This window comes from Condylostylus longicornis, unplaced genomic scaffold, assembly GCF_029603195.1.
Source record: "Condylostylus longicornis isolate FDR11 unplaced genomic scaffold, ASM2960319v2 ptg000031l, whole genome shotgun sequence".
NCBI classification, from domain to species: Eukaryota; Metazoa; Arthropoda; class Insecta; order Diptera; family Dolichopodidae; genus Condylostylus; species Condylostylus longicornis.
In genome coordinates, this window is record NW_026578000.1 from 8,972,567 (window position 1) to 8,997,316 (window position 24,750).

Below are 24,750 nucleotides of genomic sequence, written 5' to 3' on the forward strand. Positions count from 1 at the left end.
TTATTAAAGCAAAAATTATGTACATTTCATACTTCGGTTTTGTCCTTTATTAAGGGCATGTGAAGAAAAGCAAAATATATGTAGATATCATAATGTTGTCACATTTGTTTATCTTAGATGACCCTAAAAGAAAGGATATCGTTCTCTTAACATAAAAAGGATTATGAAAACATTCACAAAAATATGCTTCTTGAATGTTATTTCAACTACATGAATAGAGCATGAAATGTTATCGACCTGTAAGTGTTGTGACAAAAAATTTTATTGAACACGTACATAGATAAAAATATATTTTATGAAAAATGTTATGAAACTAGTTAACATAAAATTTTAAGAATGTCGAAAATAAAATTTTAAAATGAAAATTCTTTGTAATGGTTTTAATTTTGCGACATTATTAAATTAATGATGTAAAGTGAAAGCTTCATCAGTTTTGACTACAATTTCCTCAGTGATGTTTTGTCTCACAAACATGCAAACTTTTCTTGCTAAAGTGAACCTTTAATGAACCACATTATATTTATTCAAGATTATTGTGTGAACAAAGATTTATAAAACAAAATTAGAAAACTGAACAATTTATGCTAATGTAAATATAATTTATTTCATAAATGTCAAAACTCAATGCCAAAATTCTATTGTTTCACAATCCCATACAACCACGGTAAACTGATAAATTCCTCTTCGCAAATATAAAAAAAAATCAAAATCAATTTAGAAAATAATTTATATTTTAATACATACATACACATCTTTAATTACTTCTGCTTCATGTTTTTTAAACATTGTATTCCAAAAATTTAGCATTCAAATTCAATAAAAATTTTGAATTGGCATGTTGCAAAAAAAGGAATTTAATTACGTCATAACATTGAAAAATATTCAACCTTGAAGGTAGTGACTGTGGTAGCTCTGATCTCTTTTACGAGTAAGTTGCCCGTTTAATGTTTACGATGTTTATTACATTATTATAGTAAATATTTTTTGATTACAAGATCTTTTTTAAACTGTTGAGCTTATATTATGATTCAAAAATTCCTAATCAAGATAACTCATTATGCCGCAAATAATATTTTTGATTTAATTCATTGGTAAAAATTGATTTGATTTGAAACAGTTTAATTTTATATTCATTACTGCTTAATTTTATTTCTTATAATTTTTTGATTGCTACTTAATTCAATTGAATAGGATTTCCTAAAAATTTTCTACTTTAATAAAAAGTGCAAAATTCATGGAAATTTATAGAATGACATTCTTTGGGCAAAATTGTGTGTCCACTTTAAATATTTAAATTAACAAATTATTTAATTCAACCTTAGAATTAAATTTTGGTTGAGGTTAATAAAGTGTTTGAAAACCTACAAATTATAAAAGTAATGAAATTTTCTATTCATTAGGAACACAATATTTTTTTGCTTTCCATCCTGGATTTGAAAATATTACCAATAACATTCTTCCCCTTAAAAATATTATACTAACTACTTTCCAAAACATATGACGATTCTTTATTTATTAACCCTCTTTTTATGTCAGTACTAACATTTTTATGAATCGGGTTGAATTTTTGCTATCTATTCGTTTTGTGCTTTAATAAATAGAATTTTTTATAGATCCCATTTTCTTTGTTATTCAAAGCGCATTTAACGTAACATGAGTGCATCTATAATGTTACCCTTAACAAAACAGTCTCATTCCATTATTTTAATTCTGTTATTCTGATATAATATTTTTACCTTTTCTCAGAATGTAAACTGATTTTTAACACATCATATTTTTTGTACTCTACGATTTGATTATTGATGAGCATTTGAAAATTATTCAATAATTACCTTAACCGAATACAATCAATCATTCTGATTGCTATTTGGAATCATGTTAGCTAACTTTTTTTTGCAAATGTCTTGTTTGTTCCTTTGGTTTTTTAATAAATAATACATCGAGAAGCGACGGAAAATACATTTGTCAAAAAATCAAATTTTTCCCTTTGTGAAATTAATTCTTTTTAGATATAAACTGGGAGGGAGTTATTGCTCTACAACTTCGCCTAATCTCAAGTTAAAAGTTCTGTTAACTAATTTAATAAAGAACGGGTTTCTAATAAGGAAAGGGCATATCAAATGTGTATAATAAAAGACTGCTTTTTTTTCTTGAAAACAAATGATTCTGATATAGTCCATGGGAATTTTTGATTGCTTCTTGAATGTAATTTTATTTACAGCTTACATGCTAAGGAGTTGGCTATTTGCATAGATCTAACCAATATGTAATATGATTTTACTCTCAAATTTTTTAAAAAGGTACCTTTTATAATTTTTATTACATTGAATTTATTAGATACATACTTAGATGCATAGCGAAACAAAAGAAATATTTAAAAATTTGCTAAAAGGAATTTACATTGATTTTTATTCCATTCCCATTGGTATAATAAAAATTTAAAATTTAATATTTAAATTTATATTTGTTGTAAATAGCTGGATACATTAAAAAATTGAAATCATTCCTTATTAATGCTTTTCTTTTTCAAGGACAAGATCCTTTTGCGAATAAATGTACAAAAGGGACGAAAATAAAGTAAAAAGTTTATTATTCATAAGAATTTACTCAAGCCTCCTCTTTATTTTATTTGTTATATTAATATGTTGGCAAGTAGGTGTATAATTTGGTTTTGGCTTCACGAGGGTATTGGTGGAAAATAAAAGTCAATATCCTTTATATTTGCAAGTATCGTTTCTTTTTTAAATTTCAAATTTATTGTTTTATTACATTTCATAAATAAATTATCTAAAGAAAAAAGAAAAATAAAACTGAAGCTCTTTTGCTACTTTACTTTTGATACTTTAATTTACCAAAAAATTGAGTTTTTCGGAAGATTCATATTTTTCCTTCCAGTTCATTTAAATTAGAGTATAAGTTAAAACTACGTTCATTTTATTAAATTTTTCTGTGTTTCTAATGCTGAAATGGTAAATCGATTGCTCTCTTGTAAAGATTTATGGCCGAAAATTGTTCTGATAAATATTGGTGAAGCGAGGTAAAAAAATCGATTTTATTTTTTTGCTATTTTTTGTTTTGCTATTCTTCATTGTATACCCAAATTTTTTGTTTATTCCTTTATATTTTACTATTTTCACTATTTCAGGGCAAAAGCTATGTGATTTGAAAAGACTTAACTTATATAGAATAAATGCTCGTTGATCGTTAATTTAATAATTTGGGTAAGATGGCATTTTTTTGAGCAGTAAGTTTTTTTTATTGATAAAAATTATTATTTTTTTATTACAGGAAGAAGATGACACTAGAATTATGAAAATATAGTTATGACAACTATTATACTATCATCACCAAATCAACCAACCTTGAGATTTTTTGCTACATAAATTTATTTTATTATCCTTTTCTTAGTACAATTTATTTTTTGTATTTTTTGATGTTTTTATAGTTCCGTACATTATTTATTAATATGCATATGACATCTGCCTCGTGCCTTTTTTACCGTAATTTTTTGTTCATTTTGTTGTCCACTCAATTCATATAAAGTATTTAAGGATTATTTGCGATTGAATTGTATATGGTTATATGCTTACCCCTTCAATTTTTCAAATGGAATAATGGAAAAAGAAATTCGATATAAATTTTATTTTTATATTTTAGAACGATTTGTTATTTTATATTTGTATGTCATGCGAGGGGAAAATGTGATAAATGTAATAAATTCACCTTTCATCCATAATATTGCGTAATATATGTTTAAAGAAAACATAGAACTGTATAAAAACAAAATAAAGAATGCCTGTATAGTATTTTACTATTTTAGGGAATACTTTTGGTCTAGATCAGGAGTACATATCGAATGAGCTATACTGTTTAATATTTGGAATTTTCAACTATATCAAGTCATAATCAATAGACTCCTAATTGAATAAAGCTAAAAAAATTTCAGAAGTAACTTGGTTACATCTAGAAATTATTGAGATCTTTTTACTGATAGTATTATCGGATATTATTTCCTCAAAAATAAGACGAAACTAGCGAATATCAATGGTGGTTTTAACACAATGACGATAATAATAAGTAACTCGTTTAGAAAACAGTGTTTCAACTAATAATAACGCGATGATCGAATGGAAAAGGTCATATGATTCATAATTACGGATTACCGCAATGATTTAATATGCATAATTTTCAATGCAATTTCATTGACCATATAAAGAAAACGGCTTCTAAACATATTATATTTGAATAAGCATTTTTGTTTTTAATCTACTTTATACGAACATTTATTTATGAATTTGTTTTTTTTATTTAAATTATCTCGCAATGCAATATGTGTAATAAAAAAATGAATTTAAGCTGTAGTAAATTTATCGAGTCAATCAAAGCGACCACATTCATATTTCTATTTTTATTATATAAGAACTTTTATTGTTGATGTGTGACCCATAAAATTTCAACTTAAATGTTTAAGTTTTTTCTCTTTATTTTTTTAATAATACGCTTATGCATGTATGTTGTCGTTTCCAATGGATTTTTGTAATTTTAAAAGCTGAGCACTGAAATTGGAGGATTTTTTTTTATTTTGGCATAAAATTTCTATTATAGGGCAAATTTGTGTTCCGTAATATAACCTATGTCTATTATTTTCGTTTTTAAAAACTGGAACCATATCCGAATAAATAAATTTTGACTATTTTCAGTTTATGTTATGTACATGGTAGGTGTTATTTAAATGACCGGCCGGAACTAAACATTATGCTTCTAAAAATCTTCTTATAAAATTTATTAAGTGTTATTATTTCCGATATTTTTCATTGTAATTAAAAAAAAATTTTTAAAAGGTATTTGTGTTGAATTTCATAAAATTGCAGAACAGGAGAGTAATTAAATAGAAAGAGTTTACGGAAGTTGATGTTTTATGATCGAAATTTTGGAATCAGTTTTATTTAGCTTTCAACTTTAAATAAGTTTAACGGATTTAATTATTACTGGTAATGTGATATGATTATAATTTTAATTTTGTGCCGCCAAGTCATTATTAATGTTTAATTTGTTTCAGACATGATTATGTAAAATCCATATTAATTTTTTTTCAAAAGCCAATGGAACTTAAATAGATGAAACACAAAACCGCAAAATATTCAATCAATTATTTTGCTCCATTTCAGATTTTTTAATGATTTTTCATAAATTTTTATGTGCAAAACCTATTTAAATACAATTAAATTTTGATATTATTGTATTGATTGAACTAGTTTTTAATTTTATTATTGAAATTGATATTTTAATATTAATATTATGCGGTTTTTTTTTTATAAGATCATTTATGGGTTTTGATCTTCAAATTAAATTTCAATTAAATTCTTTATCTTGCTTAGAATACGTTTAAAAATTAATTTAAGAACTATCGTTTTAACTTATCACCTTAGTTTAGATTGTTTTAAAATGCATCTATATACACATCTGCACCATGTATAAATAATAGTTATAGAAACAAAAGCTATAGGTTAGAAGAATTAGAAAAAAGTATTCAAAAAGACAAATCAAAAAATGAGCTCAGTGAATATTCAGCAGATCGCAAACATTAAAATAAAAATAAAACGTATTAGATTCTATATTCACTCCTCACGTTAAGCGAGATCGTTTCTTATTAGAAAAACTAATTTGCCTTCTATATAAAATATTGCAATTATTGTATGTACTTACAATAGCACCAGTTTCATTCTCTGACTTATTGAAATATTAAAAACGTGCTAAACTCACTGTTCTATAGAATAAATTCACATAGTTTTTTGCTTAACTTCTATCACGTCATAATCAAAAAACGTTAGAATTTAAATTGAAATTGTGCAAAATCGTTTCGTATTAATTGCAACTATGTTTTTATTAGCGTTTTTTTTTTTAAATCTTGATTTGCATTGCTGTTAATTAAAATAAATATTGCAATTTCCTTTCATGCAAGATTTAAATTAATATCTTGCTGTCATTAAACGAAACTTCACACTGCAAAAGAGAAAAGCGTCTATTATACATTTTTTATTGTCCGTACTTTTTGCATGGTATGAATGACTAATAAGACTATTTATATTTATATTAAAAGATATTGTTTCGATTTGAAAAACAGTATGGAAAATATAATTATCATGTAAATTAAACATTTAAGGATGTTCAAAGGCCGTAATTACAGAAATAAAATAATTAATATTTAGTAGAGTTTAAAAATCTCGCAAAATAAATGAAGGAAGCGTAAAGTTGAACAAACCAAAGTAACTTCTTGCTACCTACATTTTACACTTTTTCTTTATAATTGATAATTTCTGTAGTAACGTTTCGTGAAAACTTTAACTTTTGTTTAATATTATCAATTTATTCCTATTTATTCAAGTTTTAAAATAATTATAATTGGAAATGGCATTAGAAGTTTTCATTTAACCGGTGTATCGCGCAAAAATTAATTTTTCAGTTTTTGGTTTGGAAATAAAAACTTTACCGTTTTTTTTAATATAAAATTGCTTTTTTTATTATCTATCAAACGATTTACTACTTATTTGTTTTCAGATTTAAAAATTATATTCTACTAGGGAATTTAATATTTACCAATGTATAATATATATATTCACTTTACTCATCGGATTAAATCCTATTGTATTTTAAGAATTTACGAGTAAGTTGGAAATTTCAAATATTCGTAAATTTATCTTTCTATATAACCTTAGAGTGATAAAAATATTGTATATAGAATGAATTTTAAGCAGCATAAAAATAATTACTTTTTTATTGTTTATCTTTAAATTAATTCAAAGTATAACAATAACCGAGCTATGCTAATGATATTGAAATTAAGTGTTACTTACTTCTAAACAAAATTAAAAAAAAAGAAGTTCCGTCCAATGGTGGTTATAAGGGGTACGATGCAAAAGTTATTCGAAATTCAAGTGAGAAAGATGATAGTGTCTCTCGGATAAATAATTTTTCTAGAAAAAGATAAGATTTATGGGGGCGGCGCTATGCGTCTTCAAGGATAAGAACATATAAATACGTTCATGGAAGAAAAAACAAGGAATTCCATTTCCCCTTTTTTTTTAGTTTACGACTATTGTACCGGTCGGTCACATTCGTGGATTCATTCTTGGGATTCATAGATCTGGTCTTCGTGTTCTGTTGTGTGCTGGTCCAGGGATATGGAAAACCCTAAGAAGGTATAAAGTATACCCACACGGATTGGTATGGGTTTTTTAAAAATCGGGATTAAAACACATAGCAAAATATAGCTTTATTCCCATTACACTCTGTACATCCTTTATTTATTAAATTTTATATGCCTAAGTAACTATTTAGAAAAATTAAATTGTTTACTAAAGAATTTAAAATGGAAAGCATTTGCCGCTTTTATATTATTTTAAAGCGATAATCTTCATTTAAGAAACAAAAAAAAAACAAAGTGATGAAAAGAAGTAGCCGAACGAACATAAAATATAATGTAAACACACCTTAATTTGATAAACATAAAAAAGAGTTATTTTACGTTCTACAATATATGAAAACATATTATTGTAAACACTGATAAGAGTATTTTTATTTGTGTAGCTGCTATATTTGGACCAAAAATGTATAATATATTAGATATGAGCCTACTTTTTTTATAAACTCTTCAGATATTTTGCTCGGTATTCTTTTTATTAAAATATAAATATTTATTGCAGTTATTATTTGTTATTTATTTTAAGACTTTACTTAGTTAACACAACAGAGAAAAAAAAATATTTTATGTAATTTTAGAGCATAAAAGTAATAAGAGTGTAAAACCTATGCAAAATTAACTCACTTATATCTTATCTATTTTCGTTAACTTCATTATTCGTTTGAAATGTTTTTTAAGAAACTAAGAGCTCTTTTGAGGGTACTGACAGATCGGGAATTTGTGTCTAAGTTATTAAATCTTTCAAATAAAAACAAACTGTTTGATTTCCTTGACTATGATCAGGATTATTTGTTGGAACAAAAAAACTAATTTTAAACATATGTTCAACATTATGTCACTTATTCGAAGTTGAAAACCAAAGTTTGTTTTGAATTGGTTTAAATAAAAATAATTTATTTACTAAATTTGGTTATTGTTGCAGTAGTATGGATTTTTTTTCTTTTTGTGTACAAGAATGATTTCTATCCAGTTGTCTTGTGTAAAAAATTCATTCTATGTAAATTTTTCACATTTCTGTTTGAATGTACATACATACTTTCAAGCTAAGCACAATCATCCTGGATTGTTGATATTTCCAGGATTCTCTTTTAAACCAATATTTCTGCGTTTAGTTTTCACTTTTCTTTTTAAATAATAAAAATTTTTCACTAAAATTTAACAACACACTTAGGATAGAATTTCCGTGATATTTTGTAGCAACATATTTGAATAAATCCAACGCTATAGTGCTATACCGGTTTCTTTTATATTCTGGTGTAATTCCCATATGTACATATGGAGCAAAATAACTGAATAAATTTTTTTCTGATTAGAATGTCCAACCAAAGGACATTTTTTTTGTTGCATAAAAAAATTAGGTTTTTAAAGAAAATTTTTGTAAAAGAATACAAGAAGTGTAAATGAAATTTTTATAATAAAATTTTACGGATTCAGAGGGAATTCCTGTGATGGAATAATATCAAACTTAAATTTCCTTATTTTCTCAATATTATAAAGATACATATATGAATTTAAAAAAAGGGAAGAAAATTAAGTTTAATAATAAAAATAAACTTTCATTTTGGGACTTTAGATTTTCTTTTTGATACTAAAAATTTTCCTTTTTAACATACAAATTCAATTCAAATAAGACAATTCTCTTCTGAAAAACTACATATCGTGCATCTTTTTACAACTTTTCACTTGTATGAATGTTTCATATGTAGCTTCCTACATACATACATGCATATATTGTTAGGTATAAGAAATTCAAATGGTCATGTTCTTTAAGTTTAGTTTACTATTATGGTAATCAGTTTTCAGTTCTACTTTCTTTAAAATTTAATCAGAAGAAACATGTAGATAGTAGCTACCCTAATTAAAAGGATAAGAAACTATTATAATGTCAATCTTTTACCAGCTTACAAATTTATTTAATTGCAAATTTGTGCATTGTTTTTTTTATATTTCCGTTTTCACAATTTAGTCTAAGGTGTTGACTTGAAAATTATCTTTACAGATTTAAATTTTCTGAAAATGAATTTATTTTCAAAATTAATGTTTATTTTAAGTATTAAGCCATAGCAGATGGTTATCCTTATCGGAAGATTATGAGGGATGAATAATTGCGATTGCACTTAAACTTAAATTTTGTGCGTTTTTACAATTACATAGTATCATATATTACCCTCTCTTATACATACATATATGACATATAATGTAATTTTATTTACTATAACTTTGAGTAAACAAATGTTGCATAATACTGTCATCCATCACCCTTTTAAGTCATTGCAATAAGCAATGACTTAATATCTTTTTATATTTCTAAAATATTGTTTATCATTTCTATTATTTCTGAAGGGTAATAGCTAAACATACGTTCATTGCCTTAAATTCATTTCACAAAGTTCTATATAGTGGTCAGCCTAGTTTTAGGTTTTAAATGCATTAATACAAATCATGAATAAAGCGAATCGGATGTGCGGAATTTGAAGTTTTTTAAATTGTAACATTTTTTTATTTAATTTGATCTTATAATTTAAATTACATTTGTATATAAGAGCATCTATGTACATATATACTTTTTCTATTAGCATAATATTTGAACAGATGGGTGGTATCTTACGTATTGTTATTATTTAATTATATGATTTTATTTACGCAACAAATCTTAAAGGCAATGATAATTCGTTAATTATATGGGATTTTTATTCAGCAATATTGATTCAATAATTTATGAATTTGTTATGGTGTTGGACTACACTGAATAATGTTGTGAATAATTATAGTATATTTAAATATGTTATCAATCTATACAATTATAAAATCTAGAATATGTTGGAAAATATTTAAAATGAGGAGAAACGAAAGAAATTTTTTTACGAGCTGAGTTCGTGCGAGGTGCTGGATTTCAGAAATGTATTTACAAAATTTTTTGGTAAAAAAATTGGGACTGAAGCCATCCGCTGGCATTTCAACGGGTCTACCAATTAAGACTACAAAGAATATGTAGAACTTAATCTAATATCCTTTTTATTTGTCGTACCAAAACTGTGTTTTTAAAGTTGCTAGTTTATCTACATAACATGAACTAAAATCGACACTAATTTTAGTTTTTTTTAATCTTTTTAGATGAGATAAGAGACTTTTTTAAAAAAATTATAGATTCTCATACTATACGACTTAAATGTGCCAATTTAATGTTCGTATGAAATGACTGAGGATAATTTCGTTCCTTAATTTACACCTATATTCAGTTTCAAATTATTTCATTCGCGTTATGTGCATTAAAATATAAATGCTTATTAAAAAATATATTTTTTGCGAGAAAATATTTTAGTTACATGAATAGGTAAAGTAAAAATCTTGCTAATTTTTCTTTCCTTTCATTTAAAAAATTCTTAAGTTTTATCGCTAACGATTTAAGTTGTTTTTTGTATAAAACATATATGTTCACATTAAGTACATTATTTATATTTACATTATATCTTTCCACTCATTTTTTTAACTTTTATATAATAAATGTATAAAAAATAAGAAAAATTTTCGTGTATAATTAGTTTTCCTTTAATTGTGAAAAGTTATTTGAAATTTTGTTTTATCCTTCTAAGTCAGTTGAAACTTTATAGAAAGTCAGTTGAAACTTTATAGAAAAAATGTCGAAAAAGTTACTAAAAATATAATAATTCTTTGTTTTTCACTTATTTTAAAGAAATTGATGTAATAAATGAGTGAATGTTAAAGAAAATATAAAATTAATATGTGATGAAAAAGTATTATAAATGAAGTGTTGAAGTGATGAAAAAGTATTTTTTTAATTATCTTTTTGGTTTTTGTGTTGTATGAGGTTTTCAATTATATATTCATATAGTAAGAATTTTACTTTTGAAAAATAAAACCAAATTTTATAGAAACTTTTGAAATATTATTGCCATAATTGAAACGAGAAGGTACTTGAAGAAGAATCTGTAAAATTTTTATTTTTTCTCAATTTTTTCTTTATTAAACAGTCCGATTGGTAAAAATATATTGTACGATGATTTGAGAAAATAAAGCATTAAATGATATTCATGTTTGGTAAATTACAAGGTAAGGTTTTTAAGGATTATGTACAAGTTGATCGAATCTATTTTCATAACTAGATAAAGAGCAACTTTTGATTTATTGCACCGTTACTTTAACCGAGGGATTTCGGGTTCAAAATACGAGTATATCATGCATCAGCCCTATGCTCCTACCAAGAGGGAAGTAGAAGTTAAAAAAAAACTGTTATGCATATATGTCAGTTCACTAATGGAACATAAGTACTCAATTTTCCGTCTTCAAGTAGAACCTAAACCGCAGATTTACAGATTTTCACTTTCACAAGTTAAAATTAAACTTTTATTTTCTTTCTCAATCTTACTTTCTGTTAATTTTAAAATGAAAACGCCAAACTAGTGTATAAATTTATGATTTTAATAGTGTCAAACAATCTTTCACGAACTCATTGAATAAGAAATAATTAAAATTCTATTAATCATAAGTAAAGTGTTTATTATTTTTGTTAATAGTAAGGTGTTTAGTATTATTTTACAGCAATTTTTGTTTTTAATTTGAAGTTCTTCAACCTAATCGTTATATAATAATTATTATGATATTAATCAAAATCATCTATCCATACGTGCTTATATATAATGCACCACTTTAAACCGCAACGGGAAATTAAACATTTAGAGGAAAAAAGAGAAACATCAAAACTTTATAATGAAATAAATTGTAAGTCTATTATTTTTCTTAAAACGAAGAAATTATTTTTATTGTCATTATTAGAGAAACGCTAATGTAACTTAAATGCGTAACTTTTATTATAAAAATTAAATGAAAACCTCATTGTTCTATTATAATCGCTATTCGCTGTTGTAATGGCAATCAATGCTATTGTTTTTTCGTTTTATTGTGAAATTTCAAGAAGTGAAAATCTTTAAAAATATGTTTTGTTATCTAATCGCCATGAAAACTGAAAAGCTGTTAATAATTTTGATAATAGGTAAAGCACTGTAGTCATATGTGCGTAAGTTATGAGTTATATTATATTCATGTAACAACAATTATTTATAGTTTATTATAAAAATTTCATAATAACATTTACTTTTAAGAATAGGATAAAATACCGTTAAAGCCTTTATAATTCGCTAAATTGTCGCAAACACAATTTAAAATTCATCGAATTTAGGTATAAAGGTTGTTATACGATAAAATTACAAATTAAAAAATAAGAGAAAAAATTAACTATAATATTTTAACTTACAAATTCTACAGTCTATAATTAATTAATAATCTCAAACGCAACCTGTTTTGACAATAACTTAAAAACAAAATAGCATCAAATAAATAGCAAATACGAGCATCCAACCGGTGGTCAGATTAATAAACAATTAGAACTTGCTTTAGGTAATGTATTGAACTATCTAAAATATATGACAAAATTAAATTTACAATTTTAAGGAACATTTGAAGTCAGTTTTCAGTTTTGAAATGATACAAATTTGATGTTATTATCAAAAAGTTCACTGCGTTATATAATTAAAAGGAAATTTTCAAAGTAAATAAACTTGCTAGTTCAATTTGAACAGGAAAACATTTGGTTGCATTCATAGTGTTGCTGATATTATCATGTCTCTATAACAATAAATACTTCAACACTAATATATTGAAATATATTGTTAATAAACTTTTTTGTTACAGTCAGAAAATGATTTTATAAAAGAATTCAAAATATCGAATATTGACAACAAATACCTAAACATTCAAATTTAAATTTTAGTGTAAATTTTTGATTTTAATGCATTATGTCCTTTATAAATTTAAAAGCATATATAAATATGTATATAAATTTTTCTACTTAAAAAGTGGAAATGTATTAAAATAATATTACATTTTTCTTTCAGTTAAAATTTATGTCACTTCAGACCTGAAGGCGTCAGTCTTTTTCTGTTATCGTTACTCGTTTAAAAATTCTTAAATATAATGAGATATTTTCGTATAGACGAAAAAGTCTTATGTATTGTACAACATGATTGTTATACATATTTTTCAAACGAATTCAAGGTAAAGTGAATATTTTAGGCCAAAAAATCGTACCGAAACAAAAGGGATATGCAAAAATAAATATACAGCAGGTTTTTGCAGTATACATATGTAGAGAGTTGTTTATTCCTTGTAAAATTCAATTAAATATAAGAACGAATATGTTTAGGAACAGAATAAGAAATCAAATTAATGTCATTATGAATTAAAATAAAAAAGAGATAATAAATTTTATGAAGAAATGCATCATGTACACAAGATTAAAAAATTTGATTAAACCTAATTAGATAAAAAAATAAGTGCTTAGAAATTAATATGGTATTGCAACATCGGTGATTACTAATTGCGACAATCTACTAAACTACATTATATGAAAAAAAAAATTTCTTACCTGTGTTCTAGGTATATTTTATGTTTTGTTTCTTTTTACTGCAAGTAAATCATCACATATCTACATTTCCCATTATGAATGTTATACCTAAAATACCTAAAATGCCTTTTATTGAAATAAATTCAAAATTTAAGGCCTAATGATGATCGCATGTTGACTCGGATTCTGATGTTAAATATCGTCAAACCGTCTTGTATCAATATACATATACCACTTAAATCGTTGTGTAGATTGAGCTTCAATTTAATAAATTTTTATTTAACTTTTTCTTTTTCAATACTTTGCGTTCATCTTAAAATAATTTCAAAGCTGGGAGTAATGTTGCATCCGTAAATCAAATTTGATCTTTATTCCAGTACTTTAATTTCATCAATAAACTCTATTCACCAACGTTTTTCTGCCGCACCTACAATCAATGTAATTGTGTATTGTGTAATTTATGTATATGTAAATAAAAATTTCTAATAAACTACTTTAATACATACTTTAGTACGAGCAAAATATGTAACTAATTTTATAATAACTAAATATACTAACAATATAACTAATTTTATATTCGAATTTAGGCACATAAATGTAAGAATGTAATTCTAATGCTAATATGTAGATACATACATTATGTATGTTAATACATACGGTATCACCTTCTTTTGTCTATTTAATGCTGTAATGCATGATTTCAATTATTTCTAGTTTTTGCAATCAAAATTTATTGTAAAAAAAGTAATTGACAAATGAAAGAGTTACTGGATGTTAAGATAATAATATATACGAAAAATTTACTAATCCTCTGAAATGTTTCTTCCAAATTATTGTCTGCTCAGTTGGCAAAAAAAAATTGTTACTATTACTTTGGGTAGGTAAGTCATTTGAAACATATTTAAGTCTATTATACTAATTTAGGAACCTTAACATAACAATTTAACTGGGTACCTAGGGTCATCCTTTCCTCCTAGGCATGCCATAATCTAAGAAATGAAAAAAACAAGAGCCTCCATATTTTCTATAAAACATCTCTATTAAATGTACAAAATATAAATGCTAGAAATTTAAGAGAATAATAGAAACACAAGAAAACGTTGTTCGCAGAGATGAAAATATATTTTAAAGAGAAACAATAAAACAAGTTAATTTTTAATTTATAAGAGAAAAGCGGAGACATTTTTAAAATATAAGAGAATTTCTTTGATATTTATTCTCACAAAAATACTCTTAATTTAAACACTGTCGTTATGTTGTGATTGGTATACAAACATTTACAAAAATTGTGCTTCTACTACTACGCGTACCTAACACAGATTATGTTGTGGTTGTTGCGCGAATATCACAGACGTTAGGTATTTTGCTATGAGATAAACATAAGTTAATGTTTTTATTTAGGGCCATTACCGTATTTTCAAGTTGCGATTCATAAAATTGCCAAAACTGGAATAACTACAATTTAAAAGAGCACCATTCATTAGATTTTCTAAGGGAACGATTCATTAGATTTTTCGTCCAAAAAATTTTTGATATCAGAAATCGATTTTATAAACCAATCAATTGTGAATGCAACAAGTACATACTTTCTTATCATATAAGTAAGAAAAGTAAGTATATATGAGGATTAAACTATGTATTATTCGGATCGAGCCATTACTTCTGTGTGAATGTAGATACTTAATGAAGTATCAATATGCATATAATATTTGCTGTTATATAACATATGTATGTATGAGCATGTACCGTTGGAAAATTTGAATTGAACTATGCCAAAGAATATTTTCAAGCAAATATAATACCTACATATGTATGTATAAGATTTTATTTTCCGATTTTGTTCCTTTTCTTCCATTGAGAGTATTGTAAACGCATGCGTTCTTTAATATTTCATCAGCTGAGGTTATTTATTATAAATGAAATATAAAATTTCTTTAATATTTTAGTGCTTTATTATTCTTTCATTTAAAGAAAATCAATAAAAACTGTTGCTACTTTTTAACTAAAGTAACATATACATACCTAAATATGTATAATACATTATGTACTTAAGAAAGTATACAGACAAAGACTTCAATATATCTGAGGATTTCAGTATGGAAAATTTAAAAGAAAGAGTTTGAATATTATACGAGACTTTTGCGAGAAATACATATACAAATGTTTATATGTATATAAAATTTGGAAAATATGATTTATTTATAACTAAGAATAAATAACAGGAAATTAAGGAAGCCTTCTTATTTTCAATTTAGTTTATAAATTCAGATTCTCCTTATATGTTACGATAAAATAGATTTAAAGTTCTAAGGAGTCATTATTTTTTAGTAATTTTAAATTTTTTTACATAATAAGTTCCTAGTTTTTTTATTTTAAATTTGACGCCTTTTATTATAAATATGCATGTATATATGTAGGTACTTAACACTGTTAGAATTTCGATACCATAATTCAAAACATAGGCCAAAAAACACAAATAGTAAAGGTTAAAGAACTTTTATGAACCCATTTAAACTTTATAAGATTATTACATTCATATTTATCCTTTAATTTTCAATTTTTCTTATCCTTTAATCTTCAATTTTTCAATCTTTTTTTTGAATATTTTTCTTTTTTACATTTAAAATTAAAATCCTTAATGTTCGTTAATAATCTGATAAAAAACGCTTCTTTTACTCTACTTCTTTTTACTTTTGAAATTTTATTCTTAAGAATTTTTACCTATCGAGATAAAAATCAGGTGCAAATTACAGAAGTTTTAAAATAAACCATAATATGTATTACTAAAAAAAAATTATAACATAAGGAAATGCTCTTTAACTCCATACAAAAAAGAAAGTCTTCCGTGATTGATGAAATTTAGGAAAAAAGGGAAAAATAAGAAAAAAAGATGCTACTATTGTTCACAGACATCTTTGTTCTCATACATTATAGGAGTCTATGTATTACTAAAACAAATTCTGAAACAAAAATTGTGTCTTATACAAAATTCTTTAAATACAGCACCAATATATTGGAACTAAAAAAAATGTAAGAGTAGGTGCTAATTTATATAGCAAACTATGCTTTTCTTAAGGCAGATAATGAAAATTTAAATGATGGTAGTGAGGTGCATCGACCTTACAGTATCGGGGATTGAATATGTCAATTAAAGAGGATAAAACGTATAATATATTTGTGACACAATTTCTTTATTCATAGATTGAATTTAAAAATGAGTGCACCAGATTTAAATTTATTCATAATTATTGCATATACTCGCTAAAATTATAGTATATACAATGAATGCAATGGTAGCTACATGTCTAAAATTGTTTTGCTTATACGTACCTTATTGTAACCCTTATTAAAACTGATATTCGATATTTATATAGGAAATTCATATCGAACAGAACAGAAATTATAATTTCTAATGTAAAGATCACCTATAGTGAGATCGAAGTGACAGATTGCATTCATTATAGAATTTTGCATACAGTGTTGTATTTTACTATAGCCATCATCAATCATATTAGAAGAAATTAGTTAGTGCCAATTGGCATTTGGCACGTGTGTTTGTCTTTTCGGAAATAAAACTAATAAAAATAACAATAAAATCAAATCAATAAAAATGTTACGATGTTTGATTATACAATATAGCAACGAACAAAAGTTGATTTGAGATTTAGTTTGATTCATATTAGAAAAAAGTATTGATTTCAGCTGAAAATTTTTTAAAACATGTGCGCCAGAAGAAAAAATGTAGCAGAAAAATTCTATAATATACTATACAATTAAATTTAATATGTCAATTTCAGGTTAAAGAATAAATTGACAACGTAGTTGGTGAAAGTTAAGTAAGTGCAACATCAAAAGGAGATAAGGATACTATATGGAAATTCAAAATGGAAAGTATTATTGTTGGTTTTAAATCTAGCAATGCGATACAAGATGCTCAAAATAAATTCTAACTTTTTTTATAAAAATCTTTAATTTTTGTTGAAAAGAAAGAAGTTTAAATAAATTACTTTATTTGGTCTATTTTTAGGACTATTTGGTCTTTCTCAGGATGACCAACTTCTTTCAAATTGAATTTTCATTTTGAAATTTTTGGCTGTTTCTTCAACAAATTAAAATGGAACAGCTGTTAGTGGAAGTGTAAAAATTATTGGTTACAGTCCTGGGAATAGCCGAAAGAATTTTGGATTAGATATGTTAGAAAAATACTTTATTCATATCACATTTATTTTTATTCATAATCGAATATTGAAGTTGTCATTCTAACATTTTTTACGTTTCTACATCTCTAGCTTATGATATTTATGCAATATATTTTAAAATATTTTAATGCCAAATTTTTCCCATATTGTATTACAACAAAATATTTTCAATAAGAAAAATATTCTTTAATTGTGTATGATTTTCTTAAGGTTCAAACACATTTATTACTAGGGTTATTCTTTTTCTTCTATTATTCTTTGTTTCCTCGTTACAAAAAGTATTAAAGATTTTTAATTATGTGAAAATATTTATTGGCAATTCAAACCCTGTTTTCATATACCTCTACATACATATGTAATGACAGGAAGCACAAGATTAAAAAGGTACCTATATGAAAATTATTAAATTTTCAAAAATTTATAGAAAATTATTTATTTAACCCTAAATTGTAATATCCTATGTTCTTTATGCGATAATAATTTAGTATATTTAATGAGCTCATAAAAATAAAAGAAAAGGCGAAGTTCGTATGGTGCTACAATGGAAAAACAAATTTACATTCAAAAGATTTTGAGAATAAAAAATTTGAATCACAATTAAATGAATTAAAAAAAATTTTGTACAAATTGTGAACCGTCTATTAAAAATTACCATAACATTGATTTGATAAAATGTTTTCATATTTTTACTTTATAATTTTTTATACAAAATTGCTTGTGCATAAAAATATTTAATAAAAGTAGTTTCTTTGAAATTCATTGACAGAATATGCACCAATTCGAGGACATAGAAGTAAAATCCAATCTTAAGAATTTTAAGAAAGTAAAAAAACCCTTTTCGTTTATTAATGAAATCCCTTTCTAAATGCAATTTTATTTAAACAATTTTGTGAATCTAGATGAAGAGTTGTAATTTCCGCAAGAGAAAATCATATTTAAATTTATAAACTATAGTAACAAAACTGTGGTAAAATGTGTTAAAAAATATTTTAGATTTTATATATTTTTATAGAAATAAAAAAAAATATCGTTTTTGAACTGCAGAGACAAATAAAAGGCACATTATTACGCAAATAATTTTTGGAATTATTTAATCGTCATTGTAAGTTTCCTTAATAAATTTTAGTTTGCTTTCTATTTCTATAATAAAAATACTGATTGTAATACATCGTCTAATTCTTTGCCTGGCTATGCAATAACGTTCTTAAGCCGTAGCACTTAAGCTGTTTAAAATGAATAAGCCGATAACTATTAGATATAAAACTCTAAAAAAAAATAAAAAATATTAAAAAAATTACTTAAATTTTTGGTTTGCAAAGCGATTAAGTGTCACTAAAGTTTTCCTATAATTAGGTATAATTGAGATGAATATTCACTTCAAATAATCATTATATTACAAGATATTATAAATTTATTTCTATAAATGTATACATAAGTGAATCTAGCTTTATATTATAAGAGTACAAGATTAGGTAAACATATATGATTATTACAACACGAGGATTTAAGAAAATTACATTGTACGTATGTAGGTAGATAATTTCTAAATGTAATTGAAATTTAATGAAGCATAAAAATTGAAAAGAAAGACTGGAAAAAATTTTTTTACAAACAATTTAAATATTTTTAACTTTTTACTTGCGATATTTGGTATTTCGTATTTTTGTTTCAGAAGCAGCAGATTACAAGAATTATTTTTAGAAGATTCACGATAAATTATGCATACTCAAAGTTTTCTTTTAAATAGAAAATGTAGAAAAACAAAAAAATTACTTTTTTTTTTGTTAGAAATCCTTTTATAGAAAAGCTCTTAAGGAATTCTTTGATATTTTAATAAGTTTTCAGTTGAATAATTAATTTGAAACTTCTATAATAAACCATTTAAGAGTATAAAAAGTGATTTTAAATATTCACGGTAATTACAGAAAGAAATTACTTTGTATTTTCCTTTTTAATATAATAACAAGCGGATTTTGTACTTGTACAACAATTAAAGTTTATGAAATTTAGAAGTTTTTTGAACAAAAAAAGAATATGTAGGTACGCAAAAAAGGAATTTTTCATTTATTAAACCTTTTAAAAAAAATTATTAACCTATGTAACACATGAAAACTAGAAATTTAAAAAATTATCCTTATTTAGTGTACAGGGAGCAATGTAAGTGCGATCTGATCAAACTTAACTATAGTATGTACTTAACTATAGTATAAAAAGTTAAATGATGCTGCAAAATGAAAGACAATTCAAGACAAGCAAAATTAAAAAAAAACCGGGCTTAGTCCTGTGTGCTGGAAAATGTTCAGGTAATATTTGATATTCATTTTAAATTCATAATTCATTTCTATATAATTTGCTTTCATTTTCCTCTTATGATCTAAGAATAAAACTCCTTTTTTCATATAACGCTCAATTGTTTGTTACCGGAAATGAAAGGAGTTTTCAAAATTAAAAAGCGAATACCTTCAAAGATTTTTTTGTTTTGTTGAAATTTTCTAACTACTAATTATTTAAATTTACATTTCTTTAAAAAAGTTTAATTGTTGAAGGAAGTGTACGTAATTTGTACTTTTGCATAAATATTTTTAATTTTATTTATATTACGCATAAGAATGGAACAAAAAAATGTTTCAATCATAAACGTTTTATTTACCTTTGTTACATAAAACGCACTTATTACTTTATTATTCGCCCTACATCGTAAGAAATTATGACCTGCCTTACAAGAAATTTGAACTCTTTTCGTTTCCATTTCAATTGTTAAAACTTTCTCTTTATTCGTTTGAGAATTTCAAAATTATTCGGGAATATATTCAGGTGTTTGAATTACTGAAAAAAATAGCAATTTATTAAAAGGATATAAAATATTTTTAAATATTATATTAAATAGATTTCAACAGAAAGTTATATAGAGCAAATATCACAAAGGAAACCAATACGCATTTTTATACACTTATACATAATTGAACGTATCCTGTTCAAAACAAAAACAAAATACATATTTTGGCATTTAATTTATTAAAAGGATTCGATAATAATGAAAAAAAGTGTGAAAGGATATGTGTAGGGTTCAAAAACCTTCCGATTAAAATAAATTTCTTCAAGCAAAAAAAAAACGTTGTAGAGTGTCTAATGATCCTTACAGAATTTTAATATTAAAACAATTTTTTCATTGACAATGGGACATAGTGTTAATAAAAAAGACTTACTGAAATAATAATTATTTTTTTCTTTTTTAACGTAAACGGAGGAAAAAATTAATATCTTCTTTTTTATATGCATAAAAAATATCAACCGACCCGTATTTAATTACCGTGACATTTTGTGTTGCAAAAAAATATTTTTTTTTTGTAACGTCTGGACTATTTTAACTAAAGAATACTAAAGAGTTCTTTCTCGATAAATTTTTCTTTTTCTTAATGAGAATTTAATTGTTCTCCGTATTACTAAAATAAAAAAATAATTCTTTTAAATAAAATTTCACATTTTTCCTGTTTTTGAATGCCAAACAAATAATTGTTAAGGGCCAATTTTAGTTTGAATTTGCAATAGTCATGGTCACATGGTTGTCTACAAATTTAAAATACCTTAATTTTTCGAGAAACAAAGTCTATACCTTAGTTTCGTTCAATGATCGCTTCTCATTAGAACTCAACTGACTCAATATGTTTCTCATAAATAATTATTCGAATATTTCAAATAAAATATTATTAATGTCGGGATTTAGTTGCCTAAATTTAATGTAACATCAATGTGGAAAACATCGAAATTATTGTGGTGAAAAATTTAGTTTTTTGTTGCAAAAATAAAATTATTAAGGAAGAGCAGACCCATAATTTGTTTTCAAAGTCTCCTTATAGTTTAGCAAGAATTAACTCTTTAATTGTTTGGAAATATTCCACGAAAATTATTATAATCAATTTGTTCATCTTCAAGTTTTCAAGCACCAAACATAATGATTACATCTTCTTCTGCTTGCCTCTTTTATCAAATTTACTCGGGTCTTATTGCATTGATTGATTTTGATCCAAAACTTTAACCCATTTTAAAGTTTGCATGTGTACAGCGTCTTTGTAGAATTAAAACTAAAAGGATTTTTAATTAAATTCATCAGAAACAAAAAAAAGAAAAGGAAATTTTTGTTTCATGCCCATACTTACATATATAGTTGGAAAATTTTCCCCGTTTTCGAGTTAATTGTGTTCTACTTTTTTTGCGTTCTGTGATTCGTTTCCTTTTTATTTCCTTTCATCGTTCGCTTGATACATTTACTAACTATCGCATTGTTATTTCGCAATTTAATTAACAAAGAGTCTTTTTAAATTGGTATGCGGACGGTCCTTAATACATTTGCTTTGCACATTTTATTGGATAAAGCAAATTATTAAACCTTTTTTTCTATTATTATTTTGTTTTTTTGATGTAGTTATAATGCTACAGAATTTTCTTAGTACCTGAATTCCTAAAACAATTAATTTAAGAAATAAGTACACAGTACAAATAAAATATTATTAAAATAAAAAATTTTTGGTCTATTTAACTTAAAAGAATAATAAATTAATACTTAGTCCAGTCAAAGATTCTTTTGGTTTCTGGGTGTTTTTTTTTTAAATAATTTCTAGCAAGTCTAAAGTGCTAATTTTGTACACTAATTGAATTTTTTTTTTTACTTTTGTAGTTATTGTCGAAAATTCAAGATATTTAACGTGTTTTATACATGTTGTCAAAATTTGATCTCAAACCTTTCGGGCACTCTAAGTAAATTGCAATATATTTAAATGTTCAATGCTGTACTCAGGTTGTATAATTGTGATTGTTTAAAATTATTAAAGTACAATATTTTGACATTTTCCGGAAAGTTTTAAGTGTATATCAAAATTTCTAGTTTTAAGCAACTTTTCACAGGCTACATTTTTAACAATTATTTTTTTCTATTATCAAGACTATTGTTTGCTAATTTAATATGACATCTAGTTTAAATTGATGCAATACAAATCTGGAGAAGCATCTGCCATGTTACAATCTGAATTATTGAATTTTTACCCTCTAATTTTATAATTTACTTCCAACAACATTTCACGTTTATCTAAGTACCTTAGTATAGTGCAAGATTTTTCAATTTATTGCACATTTAAAATTCAATAAATCATTAATTATTAAAAGCGAAATTATTGTTAAAAAAACTGCAGGAAAACGAGTAGATATTTTTTTATGACATTTCTAAAAAAAAACCTCTAAATGGCAATTTTTCACTTTATTAACTTAAAAAAAATTACGTGATTTAAGAATTTTTTTTCTGTTTTTGTAAATTGTATACAAGAGAGTACGTAGAAATAAAACAACTTCGTATTTTTATAAAAATTTCTATTGATATTCGGAACGCGTTTTTATGTTCAGTCGCTTTTCCCTTTAGCAAAAGTTTTCTTTTTTCCAAAAAATTTAAATTCCCAAATTCCTATTACAAAACATTTTATTCTTAGGGATTTTACTTCTATTTTTTTTTGTTTTTGTTGTTCAAGCAAAGGGGTCCATGTCCTTTTCTATTTAATAAATGCTATAAGTAAACTCGAATCGTTTGATTAGGATCGAAAAATGCTCGCTTTTGTATTTTTATTTTGTTATGACGACTATAGTGTTTTTTGTTTGGTTTCTTTTCAAATTTATGTAAAAAAATAAAAAAAGTTCACATTATTTGATTACTGCTTTGTTCCTTGTATTTTGTGGCCGCCTTGCATCTTCAAATAAAATTCAATGTTTATTATTGAAAAAAAAGAGAATTCTAAAGAGATGTGCACTTTCTTTTCTTTGAACTCACCGTTTTTAAAAATTGTAGGAAATAATTTGATTGAGTTAATTTGAACAAATCGTTTTCGATTTCATGTTCATACCAATGAGGAAGTAGTTTTGTCGTATGTTCCATGTATGCTTCAACGCACTCTACGAATTGACAAAAAAAAACTACCTAGCTAGAAACTGCTAGCTAATTTGCATAGATTTCTGATTATGTACAGATGTTTTGCTTGCTTATTTATCTCTTATTTTTGTTTAATCAGTTTTTGATTGTTTTTCAAATAAAATTAAACATATTTTATCATTATTTACGCATAAATGAAAAAAAAATCCATAGTTTGTCAAAAGAAAAAAAAGTCTGCAACAATTTTTTTTTTTGTTTTTATGTGAACAATCATCGGCAACAATGTGCTCAAAAATATCGTTCTTTGTGTTTATGTTTTACATTTGTTGCCTTGAACTTGTAATTAAGAACCAATCAAGAACTTCGCTTAAAGTTTAATTTTGGGTAGATATGTATTCAAATTGCTTATAAAAATTTTTTTTAATTAATGAACTAATGGAAAACCAGGTTAATAAATTAAAATTTCAAAAATTGCAATGGAACAATTATAAAAGTCAAATATTTATATCTTTTTAATTATGTCTTTATAGTAAGTGAAACCCTGCGCGAATTAAGCAGATTTGAGCAATTAAAAATGGTATCAAAACCTTTTGAATGATAATTTTCAGGTAAACACAAATGTTGGGATTTTAGTTTTTAAATCCTTTTATTATCAAATTGTGTTTTTTAATACAGGCGTTAAATATGATCGAAAGGCACAGACTTACACTGTCGTCAGAACTTTGAGAATAGTGTGGGATCTTGACCCGCACTTGAACGGTCATAAAGTCCTAAAATTAATCAAACTATTCCGTGAAGGAAGGTTTTTTCAGATTTACTTTAATTTAGCTTAATTTCCCATTTATTCGCTCATTTACCTATATTGTTACTTGTTTAGTGTAAGTTTTTTGTCTGCTGTTCAACATTAAATCCTACTGTAATATTGCCATCGGCAAATGTAGACGCATTTACATCCCCTCAATACGTATCAAGCCTCTCAAGCACGTATAATACAGGATCCAGAATGCTACTTTGAGGC